The sequence below is a fragment of the Miscanthus floridulus genome, chromosome 6, assembly GCF_019320115.1.
Source record: "Miscanthus floridulus cultivar M001 chromosome 6, ASM1932011v1, whole genome shotgun sequence".
NCBI lineage: Eukaryota > Viridiplantae > Streptophyta > Magnoliopsida > Poales > Poaceae > Miscanthus > Miscanthus floridulus.
The window spans coordinates 76930470-76949061 of record NC_089585.1 but is presented as its reverse complement, the minus strand read 5'-3'; the positions used below and the strand labels follow the sequence as shown (position 1 = coordinate 76949061).

Here is an 18592-nt window from a genome sequence, read left to right as displayed (position 1 = left end):
AGAAGGAAGGAGGGAACACTAACTCAAAGCTGACGAGACATTGAACCACATCATTCTGTAGTTTAGCTAGATCAGTTGGATCAATTGCCTTCTGAGAAATTGCATTGAGGAATGCACATAGCTTTACGGTGGCTAGACGTACATTTGGAGGTAGAATTCCTCTTAATGCAACTGGAAGTAATTGCGTCATGAGAACGTGACAGTCATGGGACTTTAAGTTACAGAATTTCTTCTCTGTCACATTTATAATACCCTTTATATTCGAGGAGAATCCAGATGGTACCTTGATGTTGTTTAAGCATTCAAACATGATTTCCTTCTCCTCTTTGCTTAGAGTGTAGCTAGCAGGACGTAAGTAATGGCGTCCATCATCTGTCTTCTCTGGATGCAGGTTGTCTCTTTCTCTCAAACAACGCAGGTCCTGTCGTGCTTCAAATGTGTCCTTAGGCTTTCCATACACACCCATAAAGCCTAGCAGGTTCACACAAAGATTCTTCGTCAGGTGCATCACGTCGATCGAGCTACGGACCTCCAGGACTTGCCAATAGGGTAGGTCCCAAAATATGGACTTTTTCTTCCACATGGGTGCGTGACCGTTAGCGTCTTTCGGAATAGGTTGGCTTCCATGTCCTTTTCCAAAGACGACTTTCACATCATTGACCATATCGAGTACATCCTCACCGGTTCGGTTGCGAGGCTTGGTCAGGTGGTCTGCTTTCCCTTTAAAATGCTTACCTTTCTTTCTTACGGGGTGATTTGCAGGAAGAAATCGATGATGGCCAAGGTACACGACCTTTCGACATTTTTTCAAGAATACACCTCTAATATCACCGAAGCAGTGTGTGCATGCATTATATCCCTTGTTTGACTGTCCTGAAAGATTACTTAGAGCAGGCCAATCATTGATTGTTACGAACAACAATGCTCGCAGATCAAAGTGTTCCTGTTTGTACTCATCCCACACACGTACACCTTCTTTATTCCACAAAATGAGAAGTTCATCAATAAGTGGTCTCAGGTACACATCAATGTCATTGCCAGGTTGCTTCGGGCCTTGGATGAGCACAGGCATCATAATGAACTTCCGCTTCATGCATAACCAAGGAGGAATGTTGTAGATACTTAGAGTAACAGGCCAAGTGCTATGACTACTGTTCTGCTCTCCAAAAGGATTGATACCATCTGTACTTAAAGCAAACCTTAAGTTTCTTGCGTCATTTGCAAACTCGGGAATTCTCTATCGATTGCTCTCCACTGGGACCCATCAGCAGGGTGTCTCAACATATTGTCTACCTTACGGTCTTCTTTGTGCCATCGTAACAATTTTGCATGTTCTTTGTTTCTGAACAGACGTTTCAAGCGTGGTATTATAGGAGCATACCACATAACCTTGGCAGGGATTTTCTTACGTGGACGTTCGCCCTCAACATCACCAGGGTCATCTCGCCTGATCTTATACCGCGACGCATGGCATACCGGGCATGCATCCAATTTCTCGTACTCTTTGCCACGGTATAGGATGCAGTCATTAGGACATGCATGTATCTTCTCTATTTCTAGCCCCATAGGACAGACAACTTGTTTTGCTTCGTAGGTAGTGGCGGGCAATTCATTGTACTTCGGAAGCATCTTCTTTTGGATTTTTAGTAACTCTCCAAATCCCTTGTCAGATACACCATTCTTTGCCTTCCATTGCAGCAATTCTAGTGTGGTTCCCAACTTTTTCTGCCCTGCATCACAAGTTGGGTACAACAATTTCTTGTGATCTTCTAGCATCCGCTCGAACTTGATCTTCTCCTTTTCACTTTCACATTCTCTTTGTGCATCACGAATGACCTGACAAAGATCATCAGCCGGCTCATCTTCTGCGGCTACCTCTTCTTCAGCTTCTCCCATTGCAGTATCATTGAAGCACGCACCATCAGGAATAATATCATTGTCGTCCCATTGTTCTTCTTCATCTTCTTCCATTACAACACCGGTTTCTCCGTGCTTTGTCCAACAAATATAGTTTGGCATGAAACCCGACTTGAACAAGTGTGAATGAAGAGTCCTTGAGCAAGGATATTCCACCGTATTCTTACATATGGCACATGGGCAGCACATGAAACCGTCGCGTTTGTTTGTCTCGGCCGCACGTAATAAAGAATGCACGCCGTCAATGAACTCTTGTGAGCGGCGATCAGCATTATACATCCAATGACGGCTCATCTGCATTACATGACATAAATATCATATTAAAACCTAGATCATAATTAATTATTTATACAACATGCGTGCCACCACAAAAGATACAAATTTATGAAAGCATCGCTACAATGTAGACAATCCCAACTACCACTAAAAGAACTAAAGCTAAAATACATTTCAGGAGCACAAGGATTTCGCGACCAATCTCAACTAAAACAGACAGATCCCCCGATTGTGCAACATCTTTGGGCTTCTTCGGCTGGATCACTGCCTCATTAGCCGCCGTATCTGCCTGTTGTGCAAGATATTTTTGCACGAGTTCAACATACTCTTCCTCCCAGTAGAAGCCTGAACATCGTCCACTGCCATCCCACTGAAATTAAAACAAAAAACTAGAACTTTAATCACAACCATCATGAAAATAGGTATAAACTAACCATAATCATTAAATACGATAAAATAACTCACATTGCGATCCGGACACTTGTAGAAGATACGATCCTTGTTGGGACCCTCCTTCTTCACTCGGTACTCCATCACAATCTTCATCTCATCACGACACTTGCCGCATGGAATGAGAGGAAGGCCCGGCCTAAGTCGCTTTGGAAACCCATGAGAGGCCGAGGACCCGGAAGCAGTTGCCATCTACTCTCTATACTCATTTTTTAATACACTATAAATTTCTTCTTTTATAAACAAATAAAATTAACAAACTATAAAATTATCTAGATCTCTAAACAATGATATTTTTAATGGTCATTGTGTTCTCGTCTTTTACTGCGGCAGGTAAGTAATTCATATGATATTTCCGCAAATTAACAGAAGAATGGGAATGTACACACATAACAGACTACTACGACGATATCGGGACGTGTGAATAAATAACCATCCGTACTAGTTGACCTTGCTTACGTGATCATCTCGGCGAGCATTTCTCCACCGGACAGCACCGTACTTGGTCAAGGAAGAGCTCCGATTCTATGAGGAAGGGAACACGGTCTCCCACGACCGTTGTCGCTCTCCCTCGTAGAATCAAAGCTCCTCCTTGATGTCCGTTACCGCTCGACAGAGAACATGCTTGCCGAGCTGAACACGGTCCGCAAGTTCAACTAGTACGGATTTTCTATAATTTTCTAACTATTTTCTAAGTTTTTATTTATATATACTACGTTTAGGTACGGTGATTGACAGACTACTACGACGATATCGGGACATGTGAATAAATAACCATCCGTACTAGTTGACCTTGCTTACGTGATCAGCTCGGCGAGGATTTCTCCACCGGACGGCACCGTACTTGGTCAAGGAAGAGCTCCGATTCTACGAGGAAGGGAACACGGTCTTCCACGACCGTTATCGCTCTCCCTCGTAGAATCAAAGCTCCTCCTTGACGTCCGTTACCGCTCGGCAGAGAACATCCTCGCCGACCTGAACACGGTCCGCAAGTTCAACTAGTAAGGATTTGCTATAATTTTCTAACTATTTTCTAACTTTATATTTATATATACTTTAACCTTCTTTCATGTAAATATGCAAGCTTAAAGTGATTTTGAGCTCAAATTGCTTACAAATGAAAAGAAACCACAATAAAGAACCATAAATATATATAGTGAATAAAATGGCATAAGAAAATGGTAAAAAATGAGAGTATGAGATTGGTAACCTTTACAACTGAAGAATCGACGGAGGAATCGAAGAATGGATGGAGGAACAATGGAGGGAGGGAGGAAGCAAGAACACTACTGCAGTGAGCTTCAAAATGTGCTGAGCTCGGGCTCGGGGAGGAAGGAGGAGACGGCCGATTTATAAAGGGAGAACATTTAGTCCCGGTTGATAGATCCAATCGGGACTAAAGGTAACTTTCCAACCCCGGGCGCAGCCACGACCCGGGAGTAGACCTTTACTCCCGGTTGGAGCCACAAACCAGGAGTAAAAGTATACCTTTAGTCCCGGTTGGTGGCTCCAACCGGGACTAAAGGTCCCTGCCACCTCTGTCTGGCGCAGTAGCCGTTGGGCAGGGACCTTTAGTCCCGGTTGGAGCCACCAACCGGGACTAAAGGTATTTCTAGTCCCGGGGGCAAAAAATTCCGGGACTAGAGCCCATTTTGGCCGAGAATCAAAGGTCTGTTCTCTACTAGTGTGGGGAGCGGACTGCAGACGAGCAGTATTTGGCATCCGTAATCTGTGTGCCTATGGCATGTGTGCTTGCCCAAAGACGTAAAGCATATCTCTAAACTATACTACTCATAAACCCTAGCGGACGAGCAGTACTATAACATCGTCTGCATACCTGGCGTGGTGAAACCTTAGTGACCTAGTATGTTCCTCTTCATCTTCTTCCTCAACGACGGCTTCAATACGAGGCTGCCATTCGATTGATCTGGCGGGATGTTTCCTGAGTTGTCCGGTGCCATCGCGTTGTGAAGTAGACTGTGGCATCTTCTTGGATGGAGGCGCCGTCATTGCACTCTTGCTGGGATCTCCAGAGGCGACGTCCATGGAGGGATGCCACGTCCCGATGTCCGACGGCCACAGCGCCAGCGGACTTCAGGTAGGGCAAAAACGAAGGGACCCCCCTCCGATCCTCTCCCTCACGGTTTTTTGTAATAGATCGCAATTATGGGAATGGTGGGACGCGTGCGTGGGGGCGCTGATTAAAACTAATCCTACCGTGGGGGCCGCTGATGAAAGCTAATCCTAGTATCCTACCGTGGTAGCACGGGATTTTTTCGCAGCCTTTGGTTTTTGTGCATGGGAATGTGTTTGGAGGGAAATTTATCTGGGGCAGAAGAATTTGATGAAGGATTGTGCTAAATCAAAGTAGTTGGTCCAATAAAAATAAAATTCCGTCAAAAAATTTACATAATGAAATTATGATATTAGCTATAGATATTTTCATGGGTCCTTAAAGGAAATAGTGAAACTTGATATTTAACTGTACCAACACATGGATAGTGTGGAAACTAAAATTAGTAATATTCATGAGTAAATATTTATGTACTTTACCATGAAAAAAAATCTATCAAAAATCTATTTTAATTTGATATGGATTTAATATAACATTGTTATATCAATATTAATTTATATTATGGTTGTCATGGACATCATTAAATAAATTATAAAATAAAAATCTATCAATACACATATCTTTTGATAGCTTTTTTCTCCCAACTACCTAGCTAGTGCAAGATGTGTTGGGGCATATCAAGGTAGTGGGTCATGAAGAACTGAGAACTAAGACATGACATGGCAATCATGTGGAGATGACGTGGCACTCAGACGAACATGATGACCAACCCAACTACGCACTGAAGATGTGGGTCGTCCTACCTAGCTAGTGCAAGTTGTGTTGAGGCATACCAAGGTATCGGGTCATGAAAAACCGGCAACTAAGACACGACATGGCAATCAGGTGGAGATGACGTGGCAATTCAGCAGGACATGATGACCAACCCAACGTACGGGTAGTAGACGTGAGTCCTACCTAGCTAGTGCAAGATGTTGGGGCAGAACATGGTAGTGGGTCATGAAGAACCGACAAGTAGGACATGACGTGGCACTCAGGCAGAGATGACATGGCAACTCAGCAGAACATGATTATCCACCCAACTACATGCAGAAGATTTGGGCCTTACCTAGCTAGCGCAAGATCTTGGGGCATAACAAGGGAGTGGGTCATGAAGAACTGACAAGTAGGACATGAAGTGGCACTTAGGCGAAGATGACATGGCAACTCAGCAGGAGATGATGATCAACCCAACTACACGCTGAAGATGTGGGTCGTACCTAGCTGGCGCAAGATATTGGGCAATAACAAGGTAGTGGGTCATGAAGAAACGACAGGTGGGACATGACATGGCACTCAGACACGGAGATGACGTGGCAACTCAGTAGGAGATGATGAACTAAGTTTGAGATATATAGGTTGGGCAAATATTTTTGACATAAATAATTATTTTGCAAAAAAATACTAAAAAGAATGTGCAGGTAATGTTTACTTAAATAATTATTTTGCAAAAATATATATAAAAAAGAATGGGCGTTATACATTAATAATGAGATTGTAAAACAACAAAGGTGGGACATGACATGGCACTCAGACATGGAGATGATGTGGCAACTCAGTAGGAGATGATGAACTAAGTTTGAGATATATAGGTTGGGCAAATATTTTTGACATAAGTAATTATTTTGCAAAAAAAATACTAAAAAGAATGTGCAGGTAATGTTTACTTAAATAATTATTTTGCAAAAATATATATAAAAAAGAATGGGCGTTATACATTAATAATGAGATTGTAAAACAACAAAGGTTTGTAAAAAAACCAAGCCTAAGACCCGGTCAGGGTCAACCCAAAGGGAGCCCCACGTCGAGCCAAGTTTGCCTAATAGCATGCTCAGTGCATGCCAATATAGTCAAAACTCATTTTAGGGACTCAAATCTTTAAGCTGTGCTAGTCGCACTTGAGTTAGCAAGGTGGTACTAAATCGTGCTTGCATCCGTCAAGAGATTGGAGTAACCCGCAAAACGGGCCGGCCCATCTTCACCACATCAAAACCTTTTTTTTAGCCTGGACTCTAGTGTACATGTTGTAATATCTGTACTCTATACAACACACTCACACCACCACACACACGCACATCCTTAAAAGCTACTTTTACACCTCAAACGTCCTTCTGGAAATCATCGAAGCTACACGAGCATCGTAGATGATGGGCATGTCGTAGTCCCATTGTAGTACCACATGAGTGCCCAGTATCTACAAAATTATTTTTAGAAATAAATTCCCACGGTTGGAAATCACTTAGTTCGAGACCGGTGGCTTCCACTCTGGGAGAGCTCACTAGGGATGAAAACGGTCGGAAATGGTTGGGAAAATGTCTTAACCATTTCCGCTCCTGTATTTTTTTTGCTGGGAACAGAAACGGGAACGGGAAGGCCGGACGGAAAAACGAAACCAGTATTACGGGATATCGGGAACAGAATATTTCAAACGGGAACATGTCGATTACGATCGAGAAGCGGTAACACAAAACGGGAACCGCTGCTAGCCCCTTCCTTGCCCATGACAAAATACTAAAAAATATAAAAAATAAGATATTCGAAATGGGTCTAAAACACCTATTGACATGACAAAGGAAAAAGATAATAATAACGAGGAGAAAAAAATGAGAAGGAAGACGTATGGAGTGTGTTGTTGGGCTCCAGCGCGCTGTTCCACGGGTGGGCCTAAAGCAAGGAAAAAATGGCAACTGCGTTGGGCCACGGCCCATTAGAATATATTGCCAGGGCGCTCGACCTCGGCAGAGCCTGAGCCGTAGCTAGTTCATTTGTTTAGTCCTACCTCGCCCAGCCAAGCAACGGCACTCGCTACATAAGGAGACCCAGGGCGGCAGACCAAAGCATATCTTTCTCGTCATGCTTGAATACAGGAATACCAGCAGGAATTTTTCTACTTGAATACGGGAACCGTGAAAATGGTCGGGAAAACTCCTTAACCGATTTTGATCATGTTCCTGTCTAAAATATGGTGTCGGTTTCCTGTTTTCTGTTTTCCTATAAAAACGGTATACGTTCGGTTAATACGGTTTTCATCCCGAGAGCTCACCATCCGAGCTGCAGCTCGGTCCCCACCGCATCAAAACCTGCTCGTCTGTTGTCTCTTGGCCGGCCTCCCCTTAACGCAGTTTCCCCTTAACTTCAGCACAGCGGCGGCGCCTACACCTCACGCAGTTGTGGAATCGGCCGTCGCGTCGCCCCCACCGGCCGCCGCCCTACACCTACGGCCGGTCCGCTCGACGGCCTCGTCCGTCATCTGGAGTCCGGAGCCACCGGCCGTGTACCTGCGTCTCAGCATCTACGTGCCCGCACGGCCGTGCCGCGTTGGCGTCGGCGTCGTCGCTGGTTGCCAGGCTTGGGTCTCTCCGCTAGTCCGCTGCTCCTCTCCAGTCCAATCTGAAATCCCGAATCTGCCAATGAGCCAATAGGATCCATCCTGGTGAGTCCGTGACTGCTAATTTAGTTTGCTTGTTTTGAGTCCGTCAGTGCTAATTTAGTTTGCTTGTTTTGTAGTTATTTTTTTATTTGCTTCTGAGTTTCCCAATTTCTAAATGCTGAATCGATTAGGATGTTGTATTATATCTAGTGAAAATATGACTGTGCATGTTGATTTGTATTAGATAAGATGCATGCCCCCCCCCCCCCCCCCCCCCCCCCCCCCCCCCCCGCCATAATTTGTTGTGAGCTCCGCCACCGTTTTCTTTAGGAATATTCCTACTTCATCTAATCATTTCGTCAAATTGCTTTATCATGATGATGTTGTGATTTATTAGTCCACTAGGTAATTGCCTGTGCGTTGAATGTTTGGTACTGTCCGAGGATTATCACCATGCCAAAATCAATATACTCATCTGTTGCTATATGTTTCAAGTCAGTTGTTTTTAAGAGCTTCATATATAACTGAAATATTCATATCCATACTGCCCAACTAAACTTCAGTCCCTCGTTTAGCTCCGGTCCAAAAAGGTGAGATTGAGATGTTCTCGTAGCTTCAATTCTCTCTTATCGCCAACTCCAGTGACTTTCGTATGGAAGTGCTCGTAGAAAACCCACGTTGGATTAATTCCAGGCATCCCCTCTAGATATGCTCTTTACCTACATGTATAGCATTCTTTGAAGCAATCATTAAACTAAAATATCAAGTCACCTACTTTTTCTAGCAAAGCATGTATCATTACAAAATAACCTTACTGTACTGATTTAATGCAGGTGTCAAGCTGAAGCAGGTAGGGTAATCGGATAATATAGTTGGTGTTGTTGGGAAGGTTGGGTCTGTGGTGAAGAGTCGGTGGGCTGTTTTCCAGGAGGCAAGGCAGCAGCATGTCGATTGAAGATAGGAGCTGGATGCGCATGGCGAAGTATACTACTGAATGGCAAAAAGGATTTAAGGACTTCATTCAGAATACCTTTGGAGGCACGTCTAAAGAAGAAACTGCTCCATGTCCATGTGCTCGTTGCCGTTGCATGTCCTACAGAAATCAAAAAGATGTTCGTTGTCATTTGGTACTTAGAGGGTTCGATGAAAGTTTCATCGAAGAAGGTAATGCTGAAGATTTAGTTGCATGTCCTCAGGAGGATAACCCTGCTGAAGGAGAATATGATGATGGCGAAACAGGTGATGTGCCTGCTAGCAAAGAACTGATTTCTGTACTAATCAGAGGAGCTATACATGGTGAACTCACAGGAAGTGGAGATGAAGAGCCAAATGAGAGTGCAAAGAATTTTTTTAAGTTATTAACCAAGGCACAAAAGGAACTGTATCCAGGCTGCAAGGAGGCTACAAAGGTTTCTTTCATTATCAGGATCTATTAGATGAAGTGCATGCATGGTTTTAGTAACAGTGGAATACAGTCGATCCTTGATCTGTTCGCGTTGTTTCACCCTGAAATCCCAGACACCTTGGATAAAGTGCATAAGGTTGTTCGAGGTCTTGGACTCGACTACCAAAGATTCATGCATGTGTGAACGACTGTGTGTTATTTCGTGGGGATTATGCTGACTTGGATACATGTCCAACCTATGGTCAGTCTAGGTGGAAAGGGACCGATTCTTCTGAAGATGTTGAGTCCTCTAGCACTTGTGGCGGACAAAAGCGTTTTCCACGTAAGATCTTGCGGTATTTCCCACTTACTCCTCGGCTGCAAAGATTGTTTATGAGGGAGTCTGACATCAACACTTATGCGTTGGCATAAGGAAGGACCGGTGCGTAATGGGAAAATGTGTCACCCTACAGACTCGTCGGCATGGAAGCATTTGGATGCCCTGGAGGAGGAATTTGCATCTGACCCTCACAATGTAAGGATTGGACTTGCCTCTGATGGCTTCAATCCGTTTGGGATGTTGAATGTTACATACACTGCTTGGCCTGTCATCATAATCCCTTATAACTTGCCTCCTTGGTTGTGTTTAAAACAATCGTATTGTATGATGTCAATGCTGATACCAGGGCCCAAATCTCCTAGAATGAACATCGATGTCTATTTGCAGCCACTGATCGATGAGCTAAAGGATCTTTGGGAAAAGGGTGCTCTCACGTGGGATGCAAAAGTTAGGAAAAATTTTACTTTATGTGCAGTACTACTATGGACCATAAATGATTTCCCTGCATATGCCATGCTGTCTGGTTGGAGTACTAAAGGCAAGTTTGTATGTCCTTACTGTCATAAGTTTAGAGAGTACTTATGGTTGAAATTTGGGAGCAAGCATTGCTAGCTGGGTTATCGTCGCTTTTTGCCACAGAACCATAGATGGCGCAGGAATAAAAGTAGCTTCAACAACAAGGTAGAAACAAGGGAGGCTCTGGTGCCGCTTACTGGTGAAGAGGTTCTGCAGCAGTATGACAGTTTTGAGCAACCAAAATTTGGGCAAAGCATAAGGAAGAGGAAGCAGCGTGAAGAATAAACTAGGTGGCACAATTGAAGAAAGAATAGTGTATTCTTCCAACTAACGTACTAGGAAAAATTGCTTATTAGGCATAATTTGGATGTCATGCACATCGAGAAGAACATTGGTGAGAGCATATTGGGAACATTGCTTGGCATTGATGGTAAATGTAAGGATGGTGAGAAGGCTCGGCTTGACTTACAAAATCTTGGGATCAGGAAGGATCAACATCCTATGGTGGAGAATGGCACGTATACTTTGCCACCAGCGTTTTACAGGATCAGGAAGGATCAACATCCTATGGTGGAGAATGGCAAGTATACTTTTCCACCAGCGTTGTACAGCTTAGGCAAGGATGAGAAGGAAATGTTATGCAAATTCCTACAAGGAGTGAGGATGCCTGATGGTTTTCAGCAAATATAAAGAAATGTGTGGACGTCAAGGGATGTAAGGTTTCTGGAATGAAGACTCATGACTATCATGTTATATTACAGAAACTATTACCACTAGTAGTACGCGACATATTGCCTCAAGATGTTGCTATCCCATTGATTCAGCTAAGTAGATTCTTCAGTTCATTATGTTCAAAGGAACTAGTGGAAAGTAACCTTGAAAAACTAACCTCTTCGATTGGAGAGACTTTATGTTGGCTAGAGATGTCATTCCCACCAACATTTTTTGATATTATGATGCATTTGCCAGTTCATTAAGCCGAGGAGGCTAGAATTGGAGGACCTATGTGTTATAGATAGATGTATCCTATCGAGAGGTATCTACGTACGTTGAAAGGATATGTGAGGAACAAAGCACAACCTGAAGGTTCTATAGCAGAGGGATATATCGCTAAGGAGTGCATGACATTTTGTTCTCGGTTCCTAGAAGATATTGATACGAAGCTGAATTGTCTAGAGCGTCAAGAAACTAGTGCAGTGAATGAATCACCGTCTGGGCTTAGCGTATTTCATACCATTGACTACAGTAAGAAAGGTTGCAAAGTTGAGACTATTCCTGATGAGGACATCGCCACGCTGGACACACCGACGCCATGGTCTTCCCCAAGTTGCAATTCGTTCCCAACTCAGCTGCTACGTCGCCCTCGGATTCAGCAGACACGTCGTCACTGTTTCGGTCATAACTCTCTCATACGACATCGAAACAGGCTGTTCTTGGATGCGTTGGAAAGGGGACGACGACGCCGTCGTTTTGGATCTGGTCCCAGCTCCAGAAGGTTCGTGGATCATTCTGTGTGACCACGGCAAGGTGCTGCGTCACCTATTTGGGTCAACTTGGCCATGTATCGTGTCGGGCCTTAAGCCCAAGTTGTGGGCGCCCAACCCCTGGCCGTCCCCAACCCTAGGTCGAGTCTTAGACTATAAACACAGCCGCCGCCGCTGCTACACAATTGGGTTTTATTTAGAGTTTAGTTTTCCATCGAGGAACTGAATCGTTCATTGTAACTATGGTGACAAATCCTTTTACAGTGATCCAGGGCCCCCGTTCTTGATCTCCTCCACTGTGTCGATTAGTCCTTTGGAACCGAGTTCTTGAATCCTTTATTGATATTCGCGTCATTCATATTTGCAATTTCAGATTGCATATTTTACCTTCTTGCTTGTGCTCTTCGATTCGCTTGCAGGAAAAGCCTTCTTGGCGAGGTCAATCAAGTTGTGCTTGGTTGATAACCAACGGAGCAGTGGTGTAACGGTTGCAGGGTTCGAATCGTGTCTGATTTGAAGCCGGATCGCCAACGTCGAGATCTCCACAAATCGAACTTACCGGCTACCTCTCGGAAGATCGGGCCTGTACTCATCAATTCCTAGTTTAGAGTTGAAGCGGATGCGACACTACAAAATAACAAACTGTGACGAGGCTGCTCCATGGATTGAGTAAGTTGAAATTACAACTGGTGTGTGTTTAATGTTCCTCATGATTAATGTTTTTCTAATTGAGTACCTTTATTTTGATCGTATGCAGTTTGCATAAGGAGGAACTCAAAAAGATTACTACGCACGACGTTGAGAGACGTCACAGGGAGCAATTTGTTGGTTGGTTTGAACATAAGGTGAGTAACTTTGTCAATTGGATGCTTACAAAAAATAGCTACTGTCTTTATTTATTTTATTGTTTTCAAATCGATTGCAGATGAATGAACTTTATGAAGAAAGGGGGATTAGTGATACACTATAGCCCTTCTCGAGGACTAGATCCCCGGGTTCGTGTTTTCAATAGGTCCGTCATCAACGGTTTCTTTTTTCGAACGGCTTCTGTAGAGAGTGCCTTGAATACACAAAATTCAGGGGTTGCAGTTAAGGGTGCTGATAGTTCTGCAAGTATGGAGTGGTATGGTGTCATTAAAAAGATATTGACACTTGATTTCCCTGGTGAAAAAGAAGTACTATTTCAGTGTGATTGGTACGACGTACCTGCTCCTAGTAAGAACAAAATATGGGATTATAGATGTCGATACAACTCGTTTTTGGTATCTAAATGATCCTTACGTCTTGGGGACTCAAGCTGAGCAGGTTTTTTATGTGAAAGGTGCAAAGAAATCAGAGTGGAGCATTGTTGTAAGAATGAAGCCTAGAAATTTGTTTTCCATGTCTGAACCACTAGACTATGAAAATGAGGGACAACTTGATATTGACTCACTGGAGGTGGGAGTGGAAGCCGTGAATATTTCAAGCCCGAATGAAGATTTGTTAACTTGGAGGACTGACCTAGAAGGGGTGACTGGAGATGTAGCCGTCATTGAAAATGCGCTACCAGTGCCTGAACCATGTGATGAAGACTTAGTTGATGAAGATGATGATACTGTTGACACCTACGTTGATGATGGATATGTAGCACCTGTCAACTCTTTAGGCACCAGTCGATGATGAATTCTTTGTATAAATATGAATTTAGGAAGCACCACCTTGTTTTGTAATAGGCTTTAATTTAGATGCTGTACAAATAGCTATGTGTGCCAAACAAAAAATTATTTTGGATTGAAATGGCTTCCTTGGTAGCTGTGCATATGTTGCTGCTTGTTCTGCTTCTTGGCTGCTGCTGCTTGTACTAGTACTACTGCTTAATATGCAACCTGGTGGTATGTGTTAATTACTTCCAACTGTTGGACAATGGGTTGTATTTCTTTCTGAACCTGAATCATGTATTTCTGTCTTTTTGTCCCACTTACTGATTTTGTGTTCTTATTTGCCTTTTAATGAATTGTGAACTTGCGTCCCTGCAGCTTGTTGGTAGCAGTGGCACAAGAGAGCTAGAAACAAGAGTGTGAGGACACTGGAGTCCACGCTCCTAAGGCCCCAATTCTCTGCATAAACAATTGTGGCTTCTTCGGCAGCAGCATGATAAAAAAAATTTGTGATCTAGGAAATTCTTAAACATTCTTCTGATGGTTGTAGCCAAATGCTTAGTTCTACAGCTGCTGCTTGTACTAGTAGCACCTATGGCTGCTGCTTGTTCTCCAACGAAATAAGATATTTATGCTATACAAATAGTTGTGTATATATGCACCTGTTCCTGCCATCGTAGTGCTAGCAGTCCTTTTTTTAAAATAGAGTTTGCACTTTGTTAGTTCCGGGCAGGATCATTTACATCATGAGTCTCTAGGATCATTTACATGAGGAACATTAACTCGAATAAAATTCATGGACATATGAAATTTGATGGGTCTCGACACCGTTGCCATCGCCTCTGGGGAGTCTGGAGAGGGGAATCCAAGCACAAAACCCTAAACTATTTGTAAATGTCAAGCACAAAAGTCACGAGGTTGCCAAGCGCAAAAGTCACGAGCGTGGTGAGGGGAATCCCCTGGAATGAGGGGCCACAGCCTACTTTGGTAGCTGTAGCTCTGCCTGATTACCGAGTGATTACAACAAACAACAAGATGTCACTACCGAACAAACTTATTGGATGTGGAGAAGAAATCAGTGGCCTTGTGGCACCACTGATAGAGGGCATGAAGGGCGGCAAGAACAAGCAGCGGGGGGAGGCACGAACAGGATCTTCCAACACTAGCTTGGCAGCAAAGGACATCTGAAGGGTAGTGATGGCGGCGACTGCTGCTGCTGTAGGGTTTATTGGGCGGCGGGGATTTGCGGCGATGCATTTTTTTAGCAATGCCAGCAATGTGCCTAGTTTTTTTTGGTCATTCGGTGTAGGAAACCTTTGACTTTGGCCCATGCGTTCAAAGCCTTTGGCCATGTGTCGAAGTAGTTTGGGCAACCAACAAATTTGTGTGGCAATATGACTAATAATTTGCAACCAAATGTACTACACTATTGCAACGTATGTTATGAGTAGCAATAGAACATTATGCCATGCAACGAACCATTTTTTCGATGCAATATAGCATGACTTTTTGCAACGCAGGCCAATATTAAGGCAACACAGTTATTTCGTGGCGATATTGAAAACTACTCGCAACCACTGTTTGAATGGTGGAAACAATGATGTGTTATCGCAATGGAAATTTATTATTAACACAACGTAGCTTAATTTGTTGCAATATTTAGATGCACTTGCAACCATAGTTTAATCGTGGCCATAACACCTACCTATCACGACGAAGGTTGGGACTAACACATCCCAATAATTTAGATGCAATAAGTGTCACGTATCGCAACCAATTATAGTCCATGTTGCAATAGAGCCTCCTATTGCGACTAAATTTGTGGCGTTGCGAATACAAGTGGCTGGATTAGGGTAAAAACCTTGTAGTGAACCTTGTCGCGAGGAGTTCATCTGAACAAGCCTTGCCTAGACAGAAAGTCGAACGGCCATACATTTGGTATCGTCGTGCCGTCTCATTGATTGGGTACGCCATTACTCCTGCATTTCTGGTCGCACACGCCTTCCCCGGTGTAATACGGTTGTGATTCCTGAGGTAGTGCGACGGCGCCCGAGGTGACGCGCATCGGTTTGGAAAAAATAAATCTTTATCTCGCTCCAATTTACAAGAACCATGCAGTGAGGAGTTTGTCTGAACAAGTGTCGCCTCGATCTAATGCACAACAGAGGAGGCATAGCTATTGCAATTTTTTACTGCACATGCCAGAAAGTTCGCCGTTGTCCATTTGATCTCTCATCGGATAATAAAAAGTGTAGCCATCTCTAGCTAGCTGTTGGATGCCTCTACAATACGAACCAAGAGAAATTGCTTATGAAAGCAACTCCTCTTCACTCTTCAGTATGCCCCTCAACTGTTGTGACTGTGTTTTTGGAGTGAAATAACTGCAGAGGCTATCCTCCTGCATTCAATTCACTATTGGCAACCGTGCAAGGGTTGCTTTGTGCCTCAGTTTGGTAAACCAGACACGTATCAGTATACGTATTTGGCATACTGGTCGAACTGATTAATGATCTCGTCATAGTAGTTGAAGCATGCTGTGTGAAAGGAATGCTTTATGTCAATGGCTTATGCAGTGTATATGAACCTATAACAAGTACTAGTTGCAGTTGAATGGAATAGTCATGTAGACAATAGATAGTCCACATAGTGCAGTACTGACCCCAGCGGACAAATCCTATGTGTCCGCTAAAGCACAAGTTTATAACAACTAAGCATATTGAACATGTTCAGAATACAAAGCCAGAAATCCAAAATAAAGTGCAATTTTAGAATACATATTTTTCCAAAGATTATACATAAAATCTCCTACAAGTCATCTTCACCTTCAGACATGTGATCTCTACCACCATAGTTACTGTCATCACTATAATACTGGTTTCCAGTATCATCTTCATCCTCGTGGCCTTCAAGTATGCCAACTACTTCCCTCTTATCTCTTAGAAGATATTCTAAATTAGCTTCAATGACAGTGCCTTCTCCATCATGACTAGCTTCGTGCATAACCTGATCACTATCACCTAGCAGACTTCATGCTCAGTGTTAGAACAGTGATCATCTTGGTGCACTACAGGCTCTATTTCATTCACGTCATACATATCCCTATGTTCGAACTTCTGCACGACCCACCAATCTTTGCCCAAGGAGGTGTCCTGCAGATAAAAAAAATCTTCCTTGCCTATGTTGCGAGAATGAAAAGGTCATCCTTGTACCAGAATGATTTAAGGTTGACGGATCTGTAATGTCCGTCATCGTCAATGCCTGCAGACTTCATAGTGCCATCTAGATTGTACCAGTCACAGTGCAGAACAACCATTGTCCTATGCCTTTGTACGCTAGAGTTATACATCAACTGAATAACTTCTCTATGGACACCATAAAATTCCACTGATTGGCCTTCATTTGTGATGGCAGTCATGACACCACTGTTCTGTGTACACAGGGATTTCTCATGGTCAACAATGCTTTACCTGACTCCATTAATACTGAAAGCTGCATAGACCTAGACTCGGGTATTAGGACCACATGACAGTGCATACAAACCTTCACTGACCTCTGTTGGTTTCTCTCTACGCAGCTCCTCGATCTGCACACAAACATGAAACCACTGTTACCACTAAGCTATCGTATAATTCTGCCAAAATGATCGACCTAATAGAACTAAAATATGCTAATCACATACAAGAGACTTAAACCACGCTGAAAACTCTGCTGCTAGCCAACTATCAACATCATCACTTGCCCCTTCTTCCTCTAAAATTTGTCTGTATTTTCTACAGCACATATAAGCATTATTATTGGTAATATTTCGTACGTAATATAGGAAACAGCAAATCAGCATATAAAAAATCATACTTACTCCACATATGGTTGAACCTCATCACAGTTATTAAGCACATACCAAGCTAGCTTATTGATTTTGGCTTTATCCTTAATGTCCTTTACAGTAATCTTGCCAATGGGCTTCACACCATGCATGAAAACAGAGGTCTCACCATGTGTTGGCCCATCATGTAACATATTGTTGTCCCGGTTATATCTTGTTTTAACACCATCATCCATGAACCTCTCCCAAAATGCCAACGTCTCACTTTCTAAGTATATATTGTTGATCCTTTAGGCCTGGCCCTGTTCCTTAAGAAATTCTTCAATATGCCCAATTGTCGTTCTATTGGGCACATCCATCTGTATTGTACATGTCGGTGTTTCAAACCACAAACTAATAAATTTGTATCTACGTGTCTAGCCCAAATGGTGTGCTTGGAGGACACAAGGATTTATACTGGTTAGGGTGGAATGTCCCTACGTCTAGTCTGCTGCTGCTCATGTTACCGACACTAGTTTATAGTAGAGGTTATAAACGGGCGAGAGAAGGAGAAGGTCCCAAGTCTCTGGTGAAAAGATCAAACGGAGTTGAGTCCTGTTGAGCTCGTTCAGCCCTGTGCTCGTGCCTCGGCAGGATAGAGAGGCCTTGGTTCGTCCCAAGCCTACTTGGGCACCAGGAGCCAACAAGGCCCCCTCGGTGCATGACCGCCTCGGCGATCGACGCGAGGCGCAAGGCGACCACGATGTGGTCAGCAGGCGATGGCACCATGACGATGAGGGGCCCGCCCGAGGCTACCACCCACACCGAGGCGGTCGCTACGACAGTGGGGATGACCGCAGTCCTTCTCCTAGGCCACCTAGCCCTCGAGTCTTTAGCAAGGCCATCCGCGGCGCCCACTTCCCGGCCCGTTTTTAGCAAACGGCCAACCTCTCGAAGTACAGTGGCAAGACCAATCCCGAGCTGTGGTTGGCCGATTACCGCCTGGCTTGTCAGCTAGGTGGCGCAGACGATGACCTGCTCATCATCCGCAACCTCCCCTTGTTCCTATCAGACTCGGCGCGAGCCTGGCTCGAATACCTCCCTCCCTTGCAGATCCACAACTGGCGTGACTTGGTAAAGGCCTTCATCGGGAATTTCTAGGGCACATACGTATGCCTCGAGAACTCCTAGGACCTCAAGAGTTGTCGCCAGATGCCAGACGAGTCTCTTTGAGATTTCATCCGATGCTTTTCCAAGCAATGCACCGAGTTGCCCTGCATTGGCGACTCAGAAATTATCTAGG

At 43.8% G+C, this 18592-nt stretch overlaps 1 long non-coding RNA gene across 1 annotated transcript; it reads left to right on the top strand.

Annotated features, from left to right (window-relative positions):
* The first annotated feature begins 7879 nt into the window (after positions 1-7879).
* On the top strand, positions 7880-10357 carry LOC136458407 (uncharacterized). The gene is made up of 2 exons (XR_010759993.1): positions 7880-8189; positions 8960-10357. It is a non-coding gene; the product is annotated as an uncharacterized lncRNA (long non-coding RNA).
* The last annotated feature ends 8235 nt before the right edge of the window (positions 10358-18592 follow it).